The sequence below is a fragment of the Nylanderia fulva genome, unplaced genomic scaffold (genome assembly GCF_048542155.1).
Source record: "Nylanderia fulva isolate GAGA-0341 unplaced genomic scaffold, ASM4854215v1 Scaffold165, whole genome shotgun sequence".
NCBI lineage: Eukaryota > Metazoa > Arthropoda > Insecta > Hymenoptera > Formicidae > Nylanderia > Nylanderia fulva.
This window is the reverse complement of record NW_028189890.1, coordinates 1-12,967: the sequence shown is the minus strand read 5'-3', so window position 1 is coordinate 12,967 and position 12,967 is coordinate 1. Positions and strand designations below refer to the sequence as shown.

General features: G+C 38.6%; 1 long non-coding RNA gene across 2 annotated transcripts; it reads right to left on the bottom strand.

Moving 5' to 3' along the window:
- Nucleotides 1–6,351: 6,351 nt before the first annotated feature.
- On the bottom strand, nucleotides 6,352–8,918 carry LOC146723834 (uncharacterized). Of its 2 annotated transcripts, none has more exons than XR_014924333.1 (7): nucleotides 8,529–8,918; nucleotides 8,245–8,444; nucleotides 7,979–8,150; nucleotides 7,738–7,901; nucleotides 7,399–7,611; nucleotides 6,964–7,197; nucleotides 6,352–6,841 (listed from the first exon to the last, which is right to left on the bottom strand). It is a non-coding gene; the product is annotated as an uncharacterized LOC146723834 (long non-coding RNA). The 2 variants fall into 2 exon arrangements; XR_014924332.1 differs by having other exon boundaries at nucleotides 7,979–8,095.
- Nucleotides 8,919–12,967: the final 4,049 nt, after the last annotated feature.

The window sequence follows — 12,967 nt, the reverse complement described above, 5'->3', positions numbered from 1 at the left end:
TTTCTTTTCTACATTCTTTCATACATGCACACGTATATAGTAATAAATATTTTCTACACTACATAAATAAAAATAATTACATACATATATACATACATACATGTATGTAATTATTTTTATTTATGTAATGTAAAAAATATTTTTTATTATATACGTGTGCATGTATGAAAAAATGCAATGTAGAAAAGAAAGAAGAGACAGACAAAAACACACAGAGATGTGTGTGTGTGTGTATGTGTGTGTAAATATACATACACAGGGTGTATAGAAAAGATCGGATATATACATACATACATACATACCTATCGTTTTATTTAGCTATGTACCTGTCTATCTATCTATCTATCTATCTATCTATCTATCTATCTATCTATCTATCTGTCCCTCTGTGTTCCTGTCTCTGTCTCTCTGTTTCTTCTCTTTTCTACATTGCATTCTTTCATATCTGCACACGTATATAATAATTTTCAACATTACTTAAATAAAAATAATTACATACATACATACATGAAAATATATATATATATTTATATGTATGTATGTATGTATATATGTAGTAGTAGTAGTAGTAGTAAATTTTATTGGTCCCCTTGGGGTTTCAATTCCCTTACAATTTAACAATACAGCAGCCGCATATACAAAGGTGCTAATTCAAACAAAAACAAAAAAAAAACAAAAAATATAAAACGCACGCTACCATGACCTCTTCGCTATTAACCTCTTAACCTATCTTATTGCTAACTTAACCTATCTGTCCTAAGGGGTTGGACTTCCGCTTTGGGTCGCCCGTTGTCCAGGCCATCTCCCCTTGGCTTCTGCCCAACCCCATGTACACACACACACGCTTCTTGGACTTCCGTTTCCTCTTGCTTTCTTTTCTTAAACATTCTTCCCCTTTGCCCCCCTCACGTCATTCTCTCCTCCATCATCCTCTTTCCCTCCTATTCTCTCCACACTTCTCTCTCCTCTCCCCTTTCTTATCTCCCTTTCTCTCTCTATCTCTCTCATCCATCCTTCCCCTTCTCCCTTTTCTCCTAGTATCTCCCTCACTACTTCCTGCCAACTCTCTTTCCTCTCCCCCCTCACTTCACACCTCTCCCATACATGCTCCCACGATTCTACCTCCTCTCCACATATCCTACATTTCCTCTTTTCTGCTTCCTCCCAATACCTGCTTTCTAAAATCTCACTTCCTAATCTGAATCTTGCTATCCTCCTCCATCTACTCTCTCCCCAATCCTTTCTTAAGTATTCTGGCACTCCTTCTCCTCTAACCTCCTTGTACCATCTGTTAAATTCCGATCCCTTTATTCTCTCCTCCCTCTCCCTCCTCTGCTCCTCCAGATCCCTCCTTATTAACTCCCCAAACCATCCCTCCTCCATACCTCTTCTCTCCTCCACCTCCTCTATCCTCCTACCTCTTTTCCTGAAATATTCTTCCCTTTCCCTTTCCCACTCCGATCCCACTCTTCCTATTTTCGCCCTTTCTCTCATTTCCTCCCAGCATTTCCTCGCTAGCTCGCTTCCTCTTCCTTCCTCCATTCTCTTCTCGAAATTCCATGCCCTTTTTCCGGCTCTTATCCTCAGCTTCTCTCTTCTCAGTTCCTCCCTCACCATATAACCTGGCGTTCCCCTCTCTACTCCTAATATCCATCTCAGGTATCTTTCTTCCATCCTTTCCATTCCCTCTCTCTCCTTCCACCCCCATATTTCCACCCCGTAGCTCATCACTGTCCACACCAATTTGTCGAAAAGCCATAATCTTCTCCCCCAATCTTTTCCAAACTTTCTCTTTCCTATTCCCCATACTTGCCCCATAATAGCCGCCGCTCTCCTCATCCTATCTTTCACTTGTCCTTCTTGTCCTCCATTCCTCTGTAGTCTATATCCCAGATACGTAAACTCCTTTACTTCCTCCATTTTCTCTCCTTTCCATCTCCACTCCCTCTTCTTCCATCTTCCTCCCTTTCTCCTAAATCTCATTATCTTCGTCTTCTTTGCGTTCAGCTCCAATCTCTTGTTGTCTAGATATTCTTCTAACCTTTCTACCATACTTCTCAGTTCCTCTTCCTCCTCTACCAACAACACCATATCATCCGCGTATGCCAATGTATAAATCCTTTTTTCTCCTATTCTTACTCCTCCTCTTTTCACCTTCCCCATTTTTTCCTCTAAGTCCGCTATTAGTATGTTGAATAGTATTGGACTCAATGGGCACCCCTGTCTTACTCCTTTCTCAATCCAAAAACTCTCTCCAACTTCTTCCCCTATCTTTATCCTGCATGTTGTCTCTCTCATCACCATCTCTACCCTTCTTCTCAATCCTTTCCTTACTCCTCTCTCCTCCATTGCCTCCATTAATTTCTCCCTGTCTACCGAGTCAAATGCTGCTCTCAGATCTATAAACAATGCCGTTAGCCTTCCCTCTTTTTTTTCCAGTTGTCTATTGATTAGATAATTCATCACGTATATGTTGTCTATTGTTCCCATTCCTCTCCTAAACCCCATCTGATTTTCTGGCACTATCCCTTTTTCCTCCACATCCTTCCTCAATCTTTCTGTCAGTATCATCGTGTAAACCTTATACATTGATGGCATCATGGTTACTCCCCTGTAGTCTTCCACCTCCTTTCCATCCCCTTTTTTCTTTATCGGTGTAATCACTCCCTCTATCCATCTCTTCGGCCATCCTTCTCCTCTCCATATTCTATTACAAAAATCCAGCATCCAATCCTCCACGTTCCCTCCTCCATACTTCCATACCTCATTCGGAATCTCATCTATCCCTGTCGCTTTTCCTGCTTTCAGCTTTTTTATTGCCTCTCTCAATTCCTCTCTACTTATTTCCTCCTCCTCCTCCTCCCCCTCCTCCTCCTCCTCTGTCCTGTTCCCCTCCTCTCTTCTTTCCTTTCTTACCTTTCTCTCCTCTGTTCCTCCTAACAACTTCATAAAATATTCTCTCCACTTTCTCATCTCAATTTCTTCGTTTATTCCTTTCCATCTTCTTCTCTCTCTGTTTATTATCTCCCATACCTCCGATTCTCTTTTCACCTCTGCTGCCTTCTTTTCCCATTTCTCATTTTCTTCCTTTTTCTTCCTCTCACACAATCTCTTGTAATCCCCTCTTCTCTTCCTATATTCCTCCCCCTCACCTCCTTCCCTCCACCATCTCCTCAGCTCCCTCCTTACCTTTCTTTTCTCCTCTCTGCACTCCCCATCCCACCATCCTCTTTTCTCCTTCTTTCCTTTCCTCCAGTCCTCCTCTGTTGCTCTTAATACTTCCTTCATCCTCTCCTCTATTCTTTCCCATTCTCCATCAATCTCTTCCTCTCCTCCTCCTATTTCTCCTATCTCCTCCACTTTTCCCTCAAAAATCCTCCGGCCCTCCTCATTCCATACTCCTCTCCTCCCTCCTCTCGACTTTCTTCTCTCTCTTCTCTGCCATCCTTCTATCTCCACTTCTATTGGGTGATGATCTGAGTCCACCTTGTCTCTTATTCTTAACCTTCTCACCTTCTCTCCGCTATCCTCATTCCCAATTACGTAATCTATAACCGTGTTCCCTCTTCCTCCTGTAAAAGTCCATTCTCCCTCCTCATCTCCCTTTGTGTTACCGTTCATTATGCTCCAACCTCTTTCTCCCATGAATTCCAGTAGTTTTCTTCCCTCTGCATTGATTAATTTGTCTTTCGACTTTCTTTTCTTTTCCTCTTTCCTCTCCTCTTCCGCATTCTCCTTATCTCTTATTCTACCCCCCTCTCGTCCTGTCCTCGCATTAAAATCTCCTCCTATTATCGTGTAAACCTCCTCCTCTTTCTCCTCCGTCCACTTCTCCATCTCCCTGCACGCCTTCTCTATTCCTTCTCCTACGTATACTCCTATCACCCTCCATTTTTCCTTCCCTATCTTTACTCTTCCTACCACAAAGCCCTCCTTACTCAGCTCCATCATTCCTCCCTTCTCTGCAATCTCCTTTTTTATCCCCATAATCATGCCTCCTTTCGCTCTTCCTCTCTTCTTCTTTCTACTTGCTCCTTGCACTCCCCACACGTATCCTTTCGGTAGGTACCTTCTCATCTTCTTCCATCCTTCCTCTTCCATCCATGTTTCTGATAACACTATTACATCCCATTCCTCTAATCCTTTCCAAAAATCTATGTCCTTATTCCCTACTCCCGCTACGTTCCAGAAAACTACCTTCCATCCTTTTCCTCTCTTCTCCTTTTCCCTCTCTCTCTCTATCTCTACTTTAGCCCATCTTCCTTTCTCCTCTCCTCTTCCCCCATTATCATATTCTTTACATTTCCCTTCTCATCTCTCAGCACTTCCTTCTCCTCATCCCATCTCCACCATTTTTCTCCTATTTTTAACTTGCCATTACTTACCCATGTCCTTTCTCCTCTTTTCTCTTCTCTCCTTGCTATCTCTCCCAACTTTCGTCTTATCTCCCTTTCTTTCCATGTTAAATCCGTGTCTATCCTTTCTTTTCTGCCTTTCAGCCTCTTTTTCTTCTCCATCACTTCCCATTTCTGTTCTTCCTTCTCCAATTCCACCACCACCATTTCTCTCCCCATTTCTCTATCCTCCCCTATTTTCCTTATTTTCATTATCCTCGCTCTTGCCTCTATCTCCTCTAACAATTTTTCGGCTCCCTCTCTTCTTTTCCCCTCTTTGACTAATAAGCCTTTTATTACTATATTCTTTCTTTTTTCCTCTTTTTCTAATATCTCCCATTTCCTTTCCATTTCCCCTACTCTCTTCTGTAAACCATTCCCTGTGTGCTCTCTTCTTTCTCTCTCTCCCTCCTCCTTTTCCTCCATCTTCCTCTCCAGTCCCTCTATCCTCCTCTTCATACCTTCCATGTTCTCTATCATTTCTTTCTTCTCTCTTTTCCACCTTTCCATCTGTATCTTGTAATCTCTCCTTATCTCCTCCATCTCTCCTCTTATCCTCTCTCCCTGTTCCTTTATTTCCTCCCTGATCTCCCTCATTTCTTGCCACATATCTTGCAACAATCTTTTGATCTCTTCCTTCTCTCCATCCTCTTCACCACCTTTTTCCGGTGATCTCGTTGTCTTGTTGCTTCTCTTAAAGATCTCACCGCTCCCTTCTCCCGTTTTTTCCTCTAACTCCCTTTTTTTCCTCTTCAGTAGATCTTCTATATTCCCTAGACTTCCACTTCTTTCTTTTCCCTTTTTACCTACCGATCCTATTATTCCTCCTCCCTCCGCTCCCTTGCCTCCCTCTTTCTTCCCGCTCCACATGCTTTCAGACCTTTTAATCCAAATCCTCTCCGCTTTCCTCTCTATACTCTTCCTTTCCCCTGTCCCTCTCTTTTCCTACTTCTCGCCACTCTACGTTCTTCCTAATCCTTGCTTCTTCTTTCCTAAATTCCCTAGCTATTCCCTAGCACCTTTACTCTATTTTTCTGCACCCCGCTTTCTTTCTTTATACCCTATACTCCCTGCCCACTCTCAGCTGTCACCAGCCTCCTATTTCTCTCTTTCCTACTTTCTCTGTCTAACTATCCTCTCTCACACTACTCTCTCACCCTCTCACTCTTCTCCCTCTTCCTTTTCAAACTATCCTCTCCCCTATCTCTGTGCTCTAACCCCTTTAATCGCCCTCAACTCTTCACTATCACACACCACGTGTACTCTAATTCTGCACCGGAAACGGAAGTCAGTTTGTAACACTTGACTTCGTCATTATTTGACATCTGTTTCGTAATTTCCCAGAATCTGGCAAATTCGTACAAATTCAATGATTCTAATTCCTGAGGTCTATTTGGATAGTAATCATCGATGAGTGACGAACAGTAAATATTTGTAGAATTTTCATCAAGAGCTTAAATTTCATTAAATGTTTTAACTTTTCTATTTCTCACCTCATTAAGGGGATGCCGGAGGTCTACTATTATCGGCCGAACCGATTATATTTTCCAACACCAAGAAGTTTTTATTGCGTTAATAGAATAACAAATGCTTTTCCACGATTAAAGTTAATACAATAATAAACTGCGAAGCTGTCTCAATTTGTGATAAAAAGACAAAAAATTTTTAAATACGAGTTTTTTTTCTGGCTTCTCGCGTCACGTCATAACAATATTTGCTTGTATAAAAGTTTCACAATTTATACGTACAAAATAAGACCACTTCGCGGAAAAGATTGCATAAAGGAATATTAGTGAGCTTGCAGAAATAAGTTTAGAAGTCTAATAAAAAAGATCTTGGTTATGGAATATTTCATTCACATGTGTATGTGCGAAATGACATTTGGGAATAATACAGAGCACAAAATTAGTTGCGCGATGTCGCGATAGATGGAGCTGCAATCGTGCAGTTGTAGCATTCATCATCCACACCTTTCATTTACACTCTACACTTTTATTACACCTTACACTTTTCACTGCACTTTTACACTTTTTTACATCTTTATACATTTGTAATAACTTCAATTCATTAATATACATAATGTTTTTAAGAAAAATCAATATTTCCATAACAACACATTCATTCATTTATTTGTTACATATTAATTCTTTTTGTTCTTTCGCTTTATACTTTCAATGAATAAACATTACTTTTTCAAAGATCTGGTGAATTTATTTATAAGTCGCTACATTTTTGGTGACCCCGACGTGATATTAAAGCCGACGCATTTTAAAGGCTGATGCGGAATAAGTGCCAAGTGATCGTCGTATTTGAAGTCTGCGAAATATTATTATCGCTTGGAAGAATTGCTGGATATTCTGATTTTAAGAGATTCATTCTCCGGATCTTTGAAACATCAGAGGCGGATTAGTCCTTCACGGAAATTCTCAAATCATTTTATCGGATTCCTGGAACAAGAGGAAAATGCCAATCGATAGATCACTAGTTAGACCCTGTTCGGATACACAGATTGATATGGATTTGGCGAGCGGATTAAATCAGGTTGGATCAGAAAATATTAATATTTTACCTTCTCAAACTGGACATCAGGTGAGTGATCCTATGTTACAAATTCACTCAAATGAGTTTCGTTTATTAAAACTACCGACTTTCTGGCATAAACAACCTAAACTCTGGTTTGCTTCTATTGAAAGTGAGTTTACGGTTTATCGAATTCGATCAGATGATATTAAATATAGTTCTGTCATTCGTCATCTTGATGAACAAGCCTTAGTAAACATATCTGAAGTCATTGAAAATCCACCTAAAACAGATAAATATAATTATTTAAAGAAAATATTAATAAATCGCTTTACGGATTCAGAGGAAAAACGTTTGAGACAAATATTAGCTGGAATTGAACTTAATGATAAAAAGCCTTCGGAATTACTTCGAGAAATTCGTCATTTGTCTGGAGGATCTTTAGCAGATAGTGTTTTGCAAATGATTTGGCTTCAACGCTTACCACATAGAATTCAAACGACTTTAGCCGTAGTAGAGGATGTTCCTCTTGTTAAACTTGCAGAATTAGCCGATAAAATTGCTGATCGGGACGGCGGTTTGCAAGTCGCGGAAGTTTCCAATAATGCAAATAATAAATCTTCGGATTTCGCGGATTTGCTACGAAGAATCGAAGCTCTAGAAGTTTCTCGTCGTCGAGATCGTTCCAAAAGCCGGTCTAGAGAGAATAGAAGATTTAGATCGTTATCGCGTAAGAAAGACAAATCAAATAAAGATATTAAAGATACATCAATTTGTTTTTACCATAAGAAGTTTGGTGATAAGGCTAAACGATGTACTTTACCTTGTTCTATGTCCAAAACATTCTTGGCTTCACAGGAAAACTAAAAACGCCGCTTAAGACTGAGGCTGCTTACGACGGTGTTTCTAACAATCGCCTCATTATTTTCGACAGACATTCAAATTTGAATTTTCTTGTCGATACGGGCGCTGATATATCGTTGTTACCTAAAAAGGTTTTATTGAAGCCGTGGCATACTAATTTAAAACTTTTTGCCGCAAATGGTACTCAAATTAATACTTACGGTTCTAAAACTTTAATTTTGAACCTCGGTTTAAGGAGAGAATTCAAATGGAAATTTTGTGTCGCGGATATTCAACGTCCTATTTTAGGCGCCGATTTCCTTTGTCATTTTAATCTCCTAATTGACATTAAAAACAAGAAATTGATTGATAATGTTACCGGTCTTATGAATACTGGAAAAATTCAAGAAGTTGCACATTTGTCAATTTTTACCACATCTCCTGATTCTGTGTACCACAAATTTTTAACCGAATTTCCAAGACTTACCCGTTTTTCTCCAATTTCCTCGGTAAAAACACATGGTGTTGAACATCATATCGTTACGGAAGGTTCTCCTAAATGTTCGACTCCCAGAAGACTTACTCCTGAGAAACTTAAATGTGCCAAGGAAGAATTCAAGTCTATGATGGAGCAAGGAATTTGCAGACCTTCAAGCAGCTCCTGGGCAGCCCCTCTACATATGGTACCTAAAAAGGAACAAAATTCTTGGAGACTGTGTGGTGATTATCGTGCACTCAATTCAGTGACTATCCCGGATCGTTATCCCTTACCTCATATTCAAGATTTTTCTTCTTCACTTTTTGGTAAGAATATCTTTTCTAAAATCGACTTAGTTAAAGCGTACTATCAAGTACCCGTCGCTAAAGAAGATATTCACAAAACAGCTGTCACTACTCCATTTGGGCTTTTTGAATTTGTCGTAATGCCTTTCGGTTTACGAAACGCAGCCCAAACTTTTCAACGGCTCATGAACTCTTTACTTAATGATTTGAGTTTTGCCTTTTGTTATCTTGATGACATTCTTATTGCTTCTAAAGATGAGAAAGAACATATTGCTCACTTACGCATTATTTTTGATCGTCTTCAACAAGCTGGAATGACAATCAATGTCGCTAAATGTCTTTTCGGTCAAAGCGAGATTTCTTTTCTTGGTTACTTAGTTTCTAACCAAGGAGTTAAACCTACATCCGAAAAAGTGAAATCAATTATTGATTATCCTAAACCTAAGACACTTCATGAATTACGCAGATTCTTAGGAATTATCAATTATTATCGTCGCTGTCTCAAGGATGCTGCAAATCATCAAGCTCTGTTAACAGAATATTTAAAGGACAGTCGCAAGAGGGATAGAAGAATTATTTCTTGGACTAAAGAAGCGGAATTAGCTTTCGAGTCATGTAAAGAAGAACTTTTACAAGTTACTACCCTTTCTCATCCTGCTCCTCATGCTCCTCTTATTTTAACTTGTGATGCTTCTGACTTTGCTGTTGGTGCATCACTTGAACAGTCTATTGATGACGATATCAAACCAATAGCATTTTTCTCAAAGAAACTAGACAAAGCTCAAAGAAATTATAGCACTTATGATAGAGAACTTCTTAGCATTTATTTGGCTATTAAACATTTCAGGCATTTTGTTGAAGGAAGACAACTGTTTATCAGAACTGATCATAAACCTTTGATTTTTGCTTTCCGTCAGAAATTGGATAAAGCGTCACCAAGACAGATCAGACAATTGGACTTTATTGCTCAATTCTCTACAAATATTACCTATATTTCTGGAAAAATGAATTCAGTTGCTGATGCTCTGTCAAGAATTGAATCTATTTCAATGCCTATTATAGTTTCTTTAGAAGAACTTGCTAATTATCAGAAAGAAGATGAAGAACTTCAAGTTTTACTTTCTTCAAATTCTTCACTTCTGTTGAAGAAACTTATTCTTTCAGGATCAACCATACCTATTTATTGTGATTGCTCTTCGGAATTAATTCGTCCATATGTTCCTAAACTCTTACGCAAGAGAATTTTTGATGTTGTTCATGGACTCGCTCACTCCAGCGGCAGATTGACATGTAAACAATTACTACTGAAATTCATTTGGCCTTCTTTGAAGAAAGATGTGAAGGAATGGACTCGAACTTGTCTTCCATGTCAACGTGCGAAGATTTCAAGACACACCAAGAATTCTCCAATTAAGATTGCAATTCCTGATCAACGCTTTCAGCATGTGCATTTAGACATTGTTGGACCACTTCCTATTTGTCAAAATTACCGTTATTGTCTTACTATGATTGATCGTTTTTCCAGATGGCCTGAAGCTGTTCCTATTTCTGAGATTTCTGCTGAAACTATTTCTACAACATTTTATTCACATTGGGTAGCACGTTTTGGTTCTCCTATCAGCATTACAACAGATCAAGGTCCTCAGTTTGAAGCAGCTTTATTCAAAGCTTTAACAAACCAAATTGGATGCCAAAGGATTAGAACTTCTGCTTATCATCCTGCTTCAAATGGAATTCTGGAAAGATGGCATAGAACTTTGAAAGCAGCGATTATGTGCCACGAAACAACCAACTGGGTAGAATCTTTACCTTCAGTTCTTTTGGGATTACGTTCGTGTTTCAAAGAAGATTTAAAAGCTTCACCTGCAGAACTTCTTTATGGATCCACTCTTCGTATTCCTGGAGAATTTTTCATTGAAGAAGATTTTCCTGCAGATCCTGAAATCTTTCTTGAAAAACACAGGATTCATATGAGGAATATCAGATCATCTCCTACAAGTCATCATTGCAAAAGATCACCTTTTGTTCACAAGAATCTTTTTGATTGTACTCATGTTTGGATTAGAGAAGATACTGTTAGGAAGTCACTACAACCTCCTTATTCTGGCCCTTTTCCTATTGAGAAACGTATCTCTGATCATTTATTTGCAGTTAATGTTTCAGGAAGAGTTGTCAATATTTCGACAGAACGTCTCAAGCCAGCCTTCATTCCTAGAACTTCAGATTCTACTGAACTTTCTACCAGATCTTCAGCTCCTGTTCCTGCTATTTCAACTCCTGTTCCTGCTATTTCAACTCCTGTTCCTGCTACTTCAGCTCCTGTTCCTGCTACTTCAGCTCCTATTTCTGCTACTTCAAATCCTTCTTCTTCTTCTACTGTTGGAAAAGCTTTACGCACCTACCCACCAAAGAAGAAGAAAGTCCATTTCGCAACGAATATCGTCACTTGGGGGGGAGTACTGTAGCATTCATCATCCACACCTTTCATTTACACTCTACACTTTTATTACACCTTACACTTTTCACTGCACTTTTACACTTTTTTACATCTTTATACATTTGTAATAACTTCAATTCATTAATATACATAATGTTTTTAAGAAAAATCAATATTTCCATAACAACACATTCATTCATTTATTTGTTACATATTAATTCTTTTTGTTCTTTCGCTTTATACTTTCAATGAATAAACATTACTTTTTCAAAGATCTGGTGAATTTATTTATAAGTCGCTACACAGTTAGACAAGGACAGACAGTCATATTATCTTTGTCTCTCTCATGCTGTCTTGTCTTCTGATACACAGTCTCTCTCTCTCTCTCTCTCTCTCTCTCTCTCTCTCTCTCTCTCTTTCTCTCAAATTGCTCGTTCATAATTGTATGCGAATGATTTGAGAGAGAGAAAATATGGTATAATATGCCAATATTATATTTATGTGTATATATATATATATATATACATATATATAATATTGGCATATTATATACCTACATACTTATATATATATGTAGAAATAATAATAAAAAATAATAAATAATAATAAATAAATTAAAAAATAAGAAAAAATAATAAATAAAATAATAAAATAAAATAAAATAATAAATAATAAAATAATAAAATAATAAATAATAAAATAATAAAATAAAATAAAATAATAAATAGTAAAATAAAATAAAAAAATAAATATATATAATATAAGTTGTAGAAATCTATACTTATAGAATAGAATATTGGTGTTTCACATTGTGTGAGCAGATAGCATGGATGGCATATTATATATATATATATATATATATATATATATAATATGCCATCCGTGCTATCTCACACAATGTGAAATAACAATATTCTATTTTATAAGTAGAGATTTCTACAACTTATCTCTCGGCAGGTGTTGTTATAAAATAAAATATTCTTTTATATTTTTTTATTTTGTCAATTTTACAAAATACATTTCATCATACCATATAAAAATAAAAAAAACCTTATACCATATTGTCATCAATTATATATAACTAAAAAAAAAAAGTGTGACTAATATGTAATAAAATGAAAAAAAAATATTATAAAATAAAAATCTAGGCAGGCATATATCCTGGTGCTGCCGGCGGTGCGGATATATATCCTGGTGCTGCCTGCGGTGCGGACATGTATCCTGGTGCTGCCGGCGGTGCGGACATGTATCCTGGTGCTGCCGGCGGTGCGGGCACGTATCCTGGTGCTGCCGGCGGTGCGGACATGTATCCTGGTGCTGCCGGCGGTGCGGATATATATCCTGGTGCTGCCGGTGGTGCGGGCACGTATCCTGGTGCTGCCGGCGGTGCGGGCACGTATCCTGGTGCTGCCGGCGGTGCGGACATGTATCCTGGTGCTGCCGGCGGTGCGGGCACGTATCCTGGTGCTGCCGGCGGTGCGGGCACGTATCCTGGTGCTGCCGGCGGTGCATATATATATCCTGGTGCTGCCGGCGGTGCGGATATATATCTTGGTGCTGTCGGCGGTGCATATATATATCCTGGTGCTGTCGGCGGTGCATATATATATCCTGGTGCTGCTGGCGGTATATATCCTGGTGCTGTCGGCGGCGCAAGCACGTATCCTGGTGCTGCAGGAGTATGAAGGCGGCGATCGGCGTATTTTCTTTGACGCGCCCGCTCCTTGTTCACCGCCTTACGTACCGCGGTGTTAATTCGCTGCAAAAAAAAAGAAATTTTATATTTACATATATACATATTTATATACAGGTATGTATAGATATACAGGGTGTCCCAGAATTGGCGAAAAAGTTTATGGCAGATTCCTGGTATCATTTGAAGACGATTTTTCCTGAGTGATATATATATATATATATATATATATATACATATATAGTATATATATATATGTTCCTATCTCTCTGTCTCTTCTTTCTTTTCTACATTCTT